Source organism: Ranitomeya imitator, chromosome 5, assembly GCF_032444005.1.
Source record: "Ranitomeya imitator isolate aRanImi1 chromosome 5, aRanImi1.pri, whole genome shotgun sequence".
NCBI classification, from domain to species: Eukaryota; Metazoa; Chordata; class Amphibia; order Anura; family Dendrobatidae; genus Ranitomeya; species Ranitomeya imitator.
In genome coordinates this window covers 371,594,707-371,607,181 of record NC_091286.1, presented here as the reverse complement: position 1 = coordinate 371,607,181, position 12,475 = coordinate 371,594,707, and the positions used below count along the sequence as shown (strand labels likewise).

Below are 12,475 nucleotides of genomic sequence, written 5' to 3'. Positions count from 1 at the left end.
CACTAGGGGGAGCAGCTGCTGAAATTTCAGAAAAACCTAGTGTACAAATAGCTCACATTACTGCACTGCAGTAATTATGGGCGGAGTCTGCTGACCTGTGTGATGTCTCCTCTCCTCTCCTTCTGGGTGTTTGCTAAGGGATTAGAGAGGATGATATTCAGGAACCCAGTGAGCAGCCATTTTGTTGGTGACTGCAGAGTATGGCTGCCGTCACACTATCAGTATTTGGTCAATATTTTACCTCAGTATTTGTAGGCCAAAACCAGGAGTAGAACAAATAGAGGAAAAGTATAATAGAAACATGTCACCACTTCTGCTTTTATCACCCACTCCTGGTTCTGGCTTACAAATACTGAGGTAAAATACTGACCAAATACTGAACGTGGACGGCAGCCTAAGGCTACTTTCACACTAGCGTTGTTGGCTGTACGTTGCAATGCATCATTCAGGAGAAAAAACACATCCTGCAAAGTTGTCTGCAGGATGCGTTTTTCCCCATAGACTAACATTACCGACGCATTGCGACGTATTGCCACACGTCGCAACTGTCGTGCGACGGTTGCGTCATGTTTTGGTGGACTGCCGCCACAAAAAAAGTTACATGTAATGTTTGTGCATCGAGTCCACCATTTTCGACCGCACATGCACGGCAGAAACTCCGCCCCATCCTCCCCAGACCTTACAATGGGGCAGCGGAAGCGTCGTAAGACTGCTTCCGCTGCCCACGTTGGACATTTCTTTCACAGCATGCGTCGGTACGACGCACTGCGACGGGCCCGTACCGATGCTAGTGTGAAAGCAGCCTTATACTGACAAGTCTACGGTCACCGAGGATGGCAGGCAGCAAGGATTCTGGGAGATATGTGGTGGAGGGAGCAGGGTGACAGCAGCACAGAGTATTTCAGGAGAGCAGTGTGCTGGTCTATGGGGGCCCCCTGTTCGGTGTGCGGAGCAGCCAGGGATTGTACATAGAGCGCTGTCTTTTATACACATGGATGGACCATCTGCTTGTTTGCTCCACAAAAATCCAGGAAACATTTCTGCGGATTGATGGCCTGTTCTGATCCAGACTTTGCCTGCAAAGACCCCATTCCCCTCCTCAGATCCTGTCTTCCCCATCCTGTCCTGGCAATGTGTGAAAGCGAGGTGACAGGCGCAGTCTGGGATGACACTGGGAAGGAAATGTAGCCATATAGTAACAATAAAAATGAGACCCCTCTCTTCAGCTACCTCACCAGCCTTCCCCTGACTGCACCTAACTGGAGGTCATGCTGCCCCCTCTATTACCCCAGATCCGCGTGAAGGTACTCAGCCAGAACCACCATAGAATGGGTCCGCTTTCTGAAGATAATACTGCCATAGTGTTCTCACATAATACCGCCATATAGATCACACACAATACTATCAAATAGATCACACAATACTGTCATACAGTTCTCACATAATACCACCATATAGATCACACATAATACCGCCAGTGTTCTCACATACCGCCATATAGATCACACATAATACCACCAGTGTTCTCACATACCGCCATATAGATCACACATAATACCGCCAGTGTTCTCACATACCGCCATATAGATCACACATAATACTGCCATAGTGTTCTCACATAATACCGCCATATAGATCACACATAATACCGCTAGTGTTCTCACATACCACTATATAGATCACACATAATACCGCCAGTGTTCTCACATACTGCCATATAGATCACACATAATACTGCCATAGTGTTCTCACATAATACCGCCATATAGATCACACATAATACCGCCAGTGTTCTCACATACCACCATATAGATCACACATAATACCGCCAGTGTTCTCACATACCACCATATAGATCACACATAATACTGCCAGTGTTCTCACATACCACCATATAGATCACACATAATACTGCCATAGTGTTCTCACATAATACCGCCATATAGATCACACATAATGCTGCCAGTGTTCTCACATAATACCGCCATATAGATCACACACAATACCACCATATAATTCTCACAATACTGATCAAGCATAATACCACCATACAGATCACATAATACCGTCATATAGATCTCACATAATGCCATAATACAGCATGACGCCCGCAGCTCCTGTTATCGCACGCATTGAGTTGTGTGTGCAATGGGGAAAGATATGCAGGGTGGAGAGGAGTGCATAGGAGAGGATTAGATACACGGTTCACCAGACAGTATCACACAGGAGAGGATTAGATACACGGCTCAGCAGTCAGTATTCCACAGGAGGATTAGATACACAGGTCAGCACAGGATAGGATTAGATACACGGCTCAGCAGACAGTATTACACAGGAGAGGATTAGATACACGGCTCAGCAGACAGTATCACACAGGAGAGGATTAGATACATGGCTCAGCAGTCAGTATTCCACAGTATTAGATACACAGGTCAGCACAGGATAGGATTAGATACACTGCTCAGCAGACACTATCACACAGGATAGGATTAGATACATGGCTCAGCAGACACTATCACACAGGAGAGGATTAGATACATGGCTCAGCACAGTATAGTGATAGATGCAGGGTCTGATGTCCTGTGAGGAGCTGCAGTGAGAGGTCGAGCAGCACAGAGCCTCCCCCATCCCCCTCTGTTACCTCTCTGCAGCTCCTGATAAGAGAACATCAGACCACAGCACTTCACCCTCTCTAGCGATTCTAGAGATTCAGCCACACACCAGGCAGCAGAGGACAGGGAACGGCCGCTGAGTGTGAGGGGAGACAGATGGAGCTGCCCCTCCAACAGCGCAGCTCTCAGTCACAGTGGAGCTCACAGGTACACTCCACTGTACGCTGAAGCAAGATGGCGCCGACCTCCTGCCTCTGCTGTGATGTGGAGACAGCCCAGGGGGCGTGGCCACATCAGAGCAGAGAGCAGCTTATAATGCATTGCTAGCTATGGGGTCGCCTCCCGACTACAGATGTCTATGTCCAGGGCTGCCGTATGTGAAGACTGTAAGTGTCGTGCAGCTACACTTACAGTCCTGCAAATGAAAATGGCGGCGCCCAGTGGCAGAAAAAAAAATGAATAAAAAAAAACAATAAATACTATGCACTTGAAAATAACTTATAAAAATAAGGAATTAAAGAGGTTTTTTTTTTTTTACAATATTAAAACGCGGCACCTTCCCTTTAAGTATTTTGCTACACACAGGGAACTTACATTATTGATACCGATCCGATGGTGAAATAGAAAAAAAAATAGAAATAAGCAAAACAAAGCGCTACGACGTTTGGGTGTACATGCCCAAAAATTATGCATGGAAGAGCACACTTTTGCTCTACCAGCACAATTATAGTCTATGGCCCCTTTGGGCATACAATTGAATCCCATTTTGTGGGGGGAGTTTGGACACAAGTCCCAACGGGACCCACGGACGTGTAACTAAAGCCAAAGTGAAAGCATCCTTAGAAGGAGTCTGTCAGCAGTAAATGACTGTTCAAATACATGTGCTTGATGAAAGGAAGAAAGTTAGCATATATTACCAGCCATAGTACCAGTCAAAGAATCAAAGAATACCTTCTTGCATGGGCTCTGTACAACTCACTAGCCTAGTTTCAGCTACACTTGCTCAGTACATACCTTGACGTTCTTTTAAATTTGCTGAGCCAATATGCACCTTGCCAACCTGGTATTATACTCACTTTTATATCCTACTGGTAAAGGTTACTATGCTAGTATGCAACCTTTTATGCAGCTAAAATTGTACTTACTTGGAAATGGCCAAAGGATTCTTCCTAAACCTAAGAATTTTCATGGTTTGACCAACCATGGGTAGGCAAGGATTCTGTCTCAAGACAGCCAAACTGTTTCTAAAACCTACCACTCAGAGGTGCCATGGGTTGCTATCCGTTTTCCCAGTGGTTTTACTACAAATTTCAGTCTGTCGAGAGTGTTGTTATCCTATATAAATGTTTTTTAAATGAGGCATTGTAGGTCCTTAAAGGGTTATTCTCATCTCTTTTACATATAGATAAGACAGTAATATTGTTCTCTATGCCATAACTCAAAAAAAATCTGAGTGGATTGCGCTATGCTTTTTCCATAATAATATACATGGAAGCAGATACAAAATCAAAGGAAAAAAATGAAAAGTCCTACACACTTGATGGTACACCAGAAACAGATACAAAATGAAAGAAAAAAATTGAAAAGTCCTACACACTTGATGGTACACCAGAAAAGAAAAGGGAAGCCCATTTGTTGATTAAAGGGACACTGTCACCTGAATTTGGAGGGAACAATCTTCAGCCATGGAGGTGGGGTTTTTGTGTTTTTGATTCACCCTTTCCTTACCCGCTGGCTGAATGCTGGCTGCAATATTGGATTGAAGTTCATTCTCTGTCCTCCATAGTACACGCCTGCGCAAGGCAAGATTGCACCTTGTGCAGTCATGTACTACGGAGGACAGGGAATGAACTTCAATCCAATATTGCAGCCAGCATGCAGCCAGTGGGTAAGGAAAGGGTGAATCAAAAACACAAAAACCCCGCCTCCATGGCTGAAGATTGTTCCCTCCAAATTCAGGTGACAGTGTCCCTTTAAGTCATTTTTTATATCATTTGGGCCTGATACAACAAGATCGGCATGAACAATGCTGGAGTCAGACACACTTGATTTATGATGAGGTATACACCGTTTCATGAACGAGCAGTGTAGGACGAATGGCATACCCCTGTATGTGCTCTTTGCTATAAATCCTACACCAGTCCCTTTTGTAGTAAGATTTGTAGCTTACATAATGCCACAGATCATCATGAATTTGAAAAGCGCTGGTCGCCATGCCCCTGTCCCACCCCATCTCAGCCCACTTTAAGCTGGGTAAGAATGGCATGAGAATGGCAAAGTAGCAAAATGTTATTGTATTGCAGCCTCAAAGTGCACCAAAATGATGTGACTTTTCCAACTTCCTAGGTGAGAATACTGGTGTAAAAGCTTTGACGTACTGGGTCCTTAGACCTGAGGTCAGGTTTTCAGAGCTATCACAAGTTCATTAAGAAAATGGGGTGTTTTGAAGTGATTAAACATCCTTTAATTAACCATGCTTTGATTCCTCATTCTGAATGAGATGTCTATTTGTTCATCCATTGATGTTTGCAGACACTAAGCTTAGATGTTAAAGTTGACACTCTTTCTTCACTAATTTTTAACCCCTGAAGTTCTGATCATTGATGAACTAAGATGAACTAAGATTTAGCACATTTAGAAGTAAAATATAATTGTCTGACCACTCAGACAAATTCCAAGCAATTATTCTCCTTTCTGAAGAAATGAACCATGTCGTTACTAGTCACACACAGAAATATTACCTCTTTCATTAAAGGCATCAGATGACCTTGCTGTTTATTTCTAAACTGCTGATGACACAGAAATAAAAAAAAATCTTTCACAAAAGGACCAGTCACCATCATGAAGGATTCACTAATCATATTAGCTCTGGGTTCTAATATTTTTGCTAAATATTGTACCGTAATTGATCTTCCATTAGTGGTTTCAAGGTATTTGTTATACTCCCCAGGTTTTGAGTAGTTCTTTTTCTTTAAAACCATAAAATGCAATAATTGGTTTTTTAAATACATCCGTGTGTTATTAAACATGGTTAAAATTAATTGTTTGTGAAGTCGGGAAAATAAAATGTTTATGGCTCTGTTAATGCTTCTTCCAGTATATGTGGTGAACATATAGCATTCTGTGTATGCAACTGTTTGATATACAGTAAAATATATTGCAACTTACATGCAATATATTGGGCCCCTTATCCGCTACAGCAGTGTTCCCCAACTCCGGTCCTCAAGAGCCACCAACAGGTCATGTTTTGAGGATTTCTTTAGTATTGCACAGGTTATTGAACGCTTGCCTGTCCATGTGATGCAATTATCACCTGTGCAATACTAAGGAAATCCCGAAGACATGACCTGTTGGTGGCTCTTGAGGAACACTGTGCTACAGAATAAAGAGTTGTATAAAGTTGGAGATTTTATGGCATAATGGATGAAAATATCGTGACAAATATGGTTTAAACAAAGAACAAGTCAAAAGATATTTCTCTGGACTGCACAACTAACTTCCAAGCACATTCATTACAGCTGCTGATGCTTGTGTATTTTATTATAAAGAGGGATCTGATAATGGCACATCTACCATGGAAACAAAGGATTGGGCATATTGGAATCCAAGATGCACAATGTGTCTTACCTTCAACATTTTTCTTTGGTGTTGAAACAGGAGGGTTCCAAATATTAGACCACTGGTCAGTCCTACTGAAATCTTCAGGTTCTGACAACTTTTTTGCCAATGTGTTTTTGGCCCTAAAGGCCCCGTCACACATAGCGAGATCGCTAGCGAGATCGCTGCTGAGTCACAAGTTTTGTGACGCAACAGCGATCTCAGTAGCGATCTCGCTATGTGTGACACGTACCAGCGATCAGGCCCCTGCTGTGAGATCGCTGGTCGTGTCGGAATGGCCTGGGCCATTTTTTGATCGTTGAGGTCCCGCTGACATCGCTGAATCGGCGTGTGTGACGCCGATTCAGCGATGTCTTCGCTGGTAACCAGGGTAAACATCGGGTTACTAAGCGCAGGGCCGTGCTTAGTAACCCGATGTTTACCCTGGTTACCATCGTTAAAGTAAAAAAAACAAACGCTACATACTTACCTACCGCTGTCTGTCCCCGGCGCTCTGCTTCTCTGCTCTGGCTGTGAGCGTCGGGCAGCCGGAAAGCAGAGCGGTGATGTCACCGCTCTGCTTTCCGGCCGCTGTGCTCACAGCCAGACCAGAGAAGCAGAGCGCCGAGGACAGACAGCGGTAGGTAAGTATGTAGCGGTTGTTTTTTTTACTTTAACGATGGTAACCAGGGTAAACATCGGGTTACTAAGCACGGCCCTGCGCTTAGTTACCCAATGTTTACCCTGGATACCCGGGGACTTCGGCATCGTTGAAGACAGTTTCAACGATGCCGAAGTCTTTCCCCTGATCGTTGGTCGCTGGAGAGCTGTCTGTGTGACAGTCTCCAGCGACCAAACAGCGACGCTGCAGCGATCCGGATCGTTGTCGGTATCGCTGCAGCGTCGCTTTGTGTGACGGGGCCTTTAGACTGTTTCCACTCTTTCACAGAGGTCTTAGAAGTTTCTAGTATATAAAAGGAAAAGTTAAAGACCAGTCAGGAGGAGATAATAATCATTCCTGATCTTTTGTTACCCAACAACCTTTCTTAGGTTTTGGAGGATTTAGTTTCCTTTTTGTTACAGCACTATTTAATGCAGTTTATGGAACCAGTGCTAGAAACAAATTCCCAGAATCATGGCAAAAAAAACCCCAAAAAAACCCAAAATATGTGGTTTCTGTTTCAGCCGCACTGTAAAAAGCTAGAGTTACAGTGCATTTCCTACGTAAATCTGTGAGCAGCTAAACATTTCAATAGCATTACTTGAGACATTGCACTCTGATTACTCTTTCTTATTCAATTGAAATAATGAAAAGGACATTTACTTTTAGGCTGTGTTTGTTTACATTGCACATTTTCTTCATCAATCCTCATGTCTAGGTGAAAGTGATGCTGTGCAGTTTTTGAACCATTTCAATTCTGCTTATTGGAAATGTAAATTATTCTTGAGTTCTCAGGGGATAACTAATCTATACAACAAAGTATACATCTCCAGCAATCAGCACTTTCTGGTGTGGCAAGGCGGCTTGTCCAGAAAGCTGCTATATACCTTTGGATGCCAGTATGCTGTATTTCTGTTTTACTGTAATATGGTTACAAAACAAATTAGGAACTGAGTTGGTTATATTAATGGTATTTTTTTACTGTAATGCCAAAGAAAGATGCACGAGATCACAATATATAGAATTTTTATATTTAAAAGTGAAATAAACCTTAAAGGTATCTCAGGAAAGTGCAATGGGTGGAATTTAGTACTGAAAGTATTTGTTTTTTATTTTCTTCAACACTTTACTGATAAATTGCTATGCATTGTGCAGTGTATATAATCAATTAAAGAATAATTCATTCAAAATATCACCCAGTTTGTAGCAATAGGATTAAAGAGAAGAACCTGGCAGCAGGAATTTTGCTAAGTAAATACAGACATGGCTATATTGGTGCTGTTACACTGATTAAAAATATACCTGTGGTGAATAAATCTGCTTTGTGGATTTTGTTTAACCCCTTAACATTCAATGACGGACACAGTCCGTCATTGGATGCTTCCCCCCGTTTGGCACAGGCTCTGGCGGTAAGCCTGCACCTTTTCCAGGATATGACAGCTGATCTGATCAGCTGTTGTGCCCAGAGCAGCCACGGGTGAAATCGTGATTCACCCGCGGCTGTTAACATGTTAAATGCCGCTGTCAAACTCTGACAGCGTCATTTAACATGGACGCGCAGGAAGCGCGTCCTTTCCTCCCCCATCGGTGTCCGTGTCACATGACCATGGGTTGCCATAACAACCCGGGGTGAGGAGAAGACCCCTGGAATTGCTATGAGCACCATCTAGTGGTCGACGTTCATAGCAAGTGAGCATTTTTGATACATAGAGCAGGGCAGCATCAGAGGCAATCAGACAAGTGTAGCTTCTAGCCTCCCATGGAGGCAATTGAAGCATGCACAAAGTAAAAAAAATGTTTTTAAAAATATTTAAAAAATGAAAAAATATAAAAGTTCAAATCACCCCCCTTTCGCCCCATTCAAAATAAAGCAAAAAAAATAAAATATACACATATTTGGTATCGCCGCATTCAGAATTGCCCGATCTATCAATGTAAAAAAAAGAATCAAATCAAAGTATCTGCACCAAAATGGTATCATTAAAAATGTCAGCTCGGCGCACAAAAAATAAGCCCTCAACTGGCCCCAGATCCCGAAAAAATGGAGATGCTACGGCTCTCAGAAAATGTCCTCTTTATTTTTTTTGTTACAAATTTTGGAATTTTCTTTCACCATTTAGACAAAAAAGAACCTAGACATGTTTGGTGTCTATGAACTCATAATGACCTGTAAAATCATAATGGCAGATCAGTTTTAGCATTTAGTGTCCCTAGCAAAAAAAGCCAAACAAAAAACAAATGTGGGATTGCACTTTTATTGCGTACTTGGAATTTTATTCCTGTTTTCTGCTACATGACATGGTAAAACCAGTGGTGTTGTTCAAAAGTAAAACTCGCCCCGCAAAAAACAATCCCTCACATGTCCATATTGACGGAAAAATAAATAAGTTATGGCTCTGGGAAGAAGGGGAGCAAAAAATGAAAATGCAAAACCTAAAATACCCTCAGTTGTTAAGGGGTTAAAGAGTTTTTGAAGTCTTGCTGTAATCATTTCTACATGCATAGTGGCGGGACAGTACATAGGGTCTTCGGCTATACCCCAGCCCCTCCACTGCCTCTGATGTCTTTATCACCCTTCTCTTTTAAATTTTGTGCCGACGCCATCCTAACCATGGTAAACAAAAAAGAGGCACACAGTCAATCTCAGTCAGTGTTCTGTTCAGTCCATGGCACTATAGTTATAGCACTTAATGGACTTTTAGTTACATCAATGACATCTCAATTTATTCATTAACTTAGTACCCTGGACCACAAAACCCCAGAAGCTAAGGAAGGTAATTATTGTCAACAATTTCTTCCAGTTGATTAATCGGCAGAGATGAACAGTGACATTTTATACTGGGGCCAGATGAGATGGGGAACAAGATTCAAAAAAACTAGCTGTATTGCTGGCTCCGCGAACTATAGTGGCAGTGGTGCTTGCCGTATTAGTGGCTCTCTGAGGCAGGGCAATTCTCGAGGTGGGAATCAGGTGGTGAACAAGGAGTTTGGGACATTCCACACAAATACAAATATCAGTCAAGTCAGGTACAATGATGTTAATGATATTGTGGTGATCAAGACATGATAAAATGATGGACAAGACCTGGTAACCAGTTACAGGTGCAGAATAGGTGATGTCATTAAGGAAGAGTAGTATGTTGGCCTCAGTGATACAGAGCAGAGACGTCATATGGTAAAGGATTTTCCAACAAAAAATCAGCTTTTTCTGTGGCTGCTCAGAAGCAGGTAATGCAGCATGTGCTATTGATGGAAGATGCTTCGCATTATCTGAAAACTCTAGTTTTGGTGGTGGCAAGTCATATGTGTGCTTATCTCAGATATAGGAGTTCTTTTCCACATTGCTGACACGCAAATCTTTACAAGCCACCTACAGGTTCTGCAGGAAGAAAATAAGCCATGGACATCAAGGCCAGAATATTATGAGCTACGGCTGTCCATCAGTACATGAAGTGACATCACCTGATCAGTTTAATAAAGAAAGCTAGATAGCAGTCACAGAAAGCCTTAGGCTGTCCTTCCCTTTTATTTATGCCTTTTGTCTTTGTCAGCCAGGTTGTACCCTCAATCACTAACTAGTTAGTGTCATTTCCATCATCATTATCCACCACTAGTGCATGTTGTAATACTAGTACTCCTTTTCCATCACATTGCCAAATATTCATCCCTGAATGCTAAGCAACAAAATCAAGATCGGAAGGCACTAGGATTTAGTCCACATTAGATTTCTTCTAGTACGTTGGATTTATATCAGGACGCTAACCGGCACAATTCAGCGTTGGCAATTATCGGAGGTGCATCACATGAAGCTGTATACTATTATAAATTCACTGAAGAACGAATGAAAGTGGCATTCACCCAGAAATTGCCGAAAATAGATGTCCTTTATTCAGACCCGTAGAAGCGCAAGCGCGAAACGGCCGTCGTCCTTCACCTCCTTCCCGCACCCTAAACGCTACCAGCCGCTGCTCCATCGTATGTATGTCCATGCATTCCTCTGAATAAAGGACATCTATTTTCGGCAATTTCTGGGTGAGTGCCACTTTCATTCGTTCTTCAGTGAATTCATCCCTGAATGTGTGTCAAGGAAAAAGGCAATCACTTTCAGTGATCCACTTGTGTGCCAACGTAATTCCCACCTGGCCAGGTTGGCAGTAGAGCAGTTACTATCATACCACCTAGTGGACTCTGCTTCCATTCGTTAAATGATGGTGTGCATACAGCCTCAAAGGAAAATACTCATTTGCCATTATTTCCTGCAGAAAGGGGTACCCGCTCTGTGATTCCATGTACAGGAGAACTCGCACAACTGTCTCAATTTAGTTTATTAAATATACAGAGCACAATGAAAAAAGAATTGCAAAAAATGTCACAGCAGGGTACAGAAAGTAAACCAGTGGAACCCCCAGCTATGCAGTAGAACATGGCAGGCTTTATGAAGGATTGCTTTTAGGATGATGAGTGTATTATTATCATCAAGCAAAGGGATATCTTCTGAATAGCCATGATTTTAGATATTTGCTATAAAACCAAATGGGTAATTTTTTTTAGCTTCATAACGAGACTCAAAATTAACATATTACTATGATGAGCCGTGTTCTCTGCTTGAAAAAGCATTTGCTGCTAAGACACCTGATGACTGCATAGCTGACCAGGAAATTCCGTGTCTGTGCCTGCACTGTGGCTACAACAAAAAGCTAAACCACTTCTGCCAAAACATGGTATCCATCCACAGACAGCTGTTTCGGGGTGTTTGCCCCTCATCAGTGTGGAGTAGGAAACTGGCTAGTGCCTAGTAAAAGGACTATAAACATAAGGATGAATGACCTCGGGGAGATCAAAACATCACGTGTTTCTCAACGAAGTGATCCAGAACACTGCTCCCAATAGACAGTTTCCTACTCCACACTGATGAGGGGCAAATACCCCGAAACAGCTGTCTGTGGATGGATACCATGTTTTGGCATAGGTGGTTTTCCTTTTTGGATGCTGCCCTTCCCGTGGTTGTTCCTTCCCGGTGAAAGACCTGGCTATTTATTGCTTGCGTTGAGAAACACGTGATGGTGTCTCCGCGGCTTTTCTACATGCATTTGCATATTTCCCATAAGGGATAGGAGCAGTGTTCTGGATCACTGCGTTGAGAAATACGTGATGGTGTCTCCGCGATGTTGGATGTTTTGATCTCCCCGAGGTCATTCATCCTTATGTTTATACAACAAAAAGCTGAGGCAACAGCAGCTACAGTATAGTCTGTAAAACAGATGTTTTATTTGACAATGCACCACCTGACCCACTTGAGCAACAGACTCACTGATCTACAGGTTAAATAGATTCAGTCATACCTTGACTGTGTCCTATCTTTGGCAGATACCCTGAAGCACCATTTTATGGACTTTTGGATCAACAGATTATACCATGGCAAGAATTGGACTAGTTTGTTTTGGGCATACGGTCATGTCCAGCCTCCAGTGTAATATTTCAGAGAACATACAATGTAGCTGGTGGCTTTATTCCACCCTAGCAGGCCAGTTTGTCCTCCTTAATTGTGGAAAGCATTTCATTTGTCAGGCATGGATTAGTGCCAACTTTTAGTCACTTATGATTG

The 12,475-nt window shown here is 42.6% G+C and overlaps 1 protein-coding gene across 5 annotated transcripts in view; it reads left to right on the top strand.

Annotated features, from left to right (window-relative positions):
• ADGRB3 (adhesion G protein-coupled receptor B3) overlaps positions 1-12,475 on the top strand; it is a 1,579,303-nt gene that overhangs the window by 1,217,999 nt on the left and 348,829 nt on the right. The gene's annotated exons all lie outside the window — the stretch shown is intronic.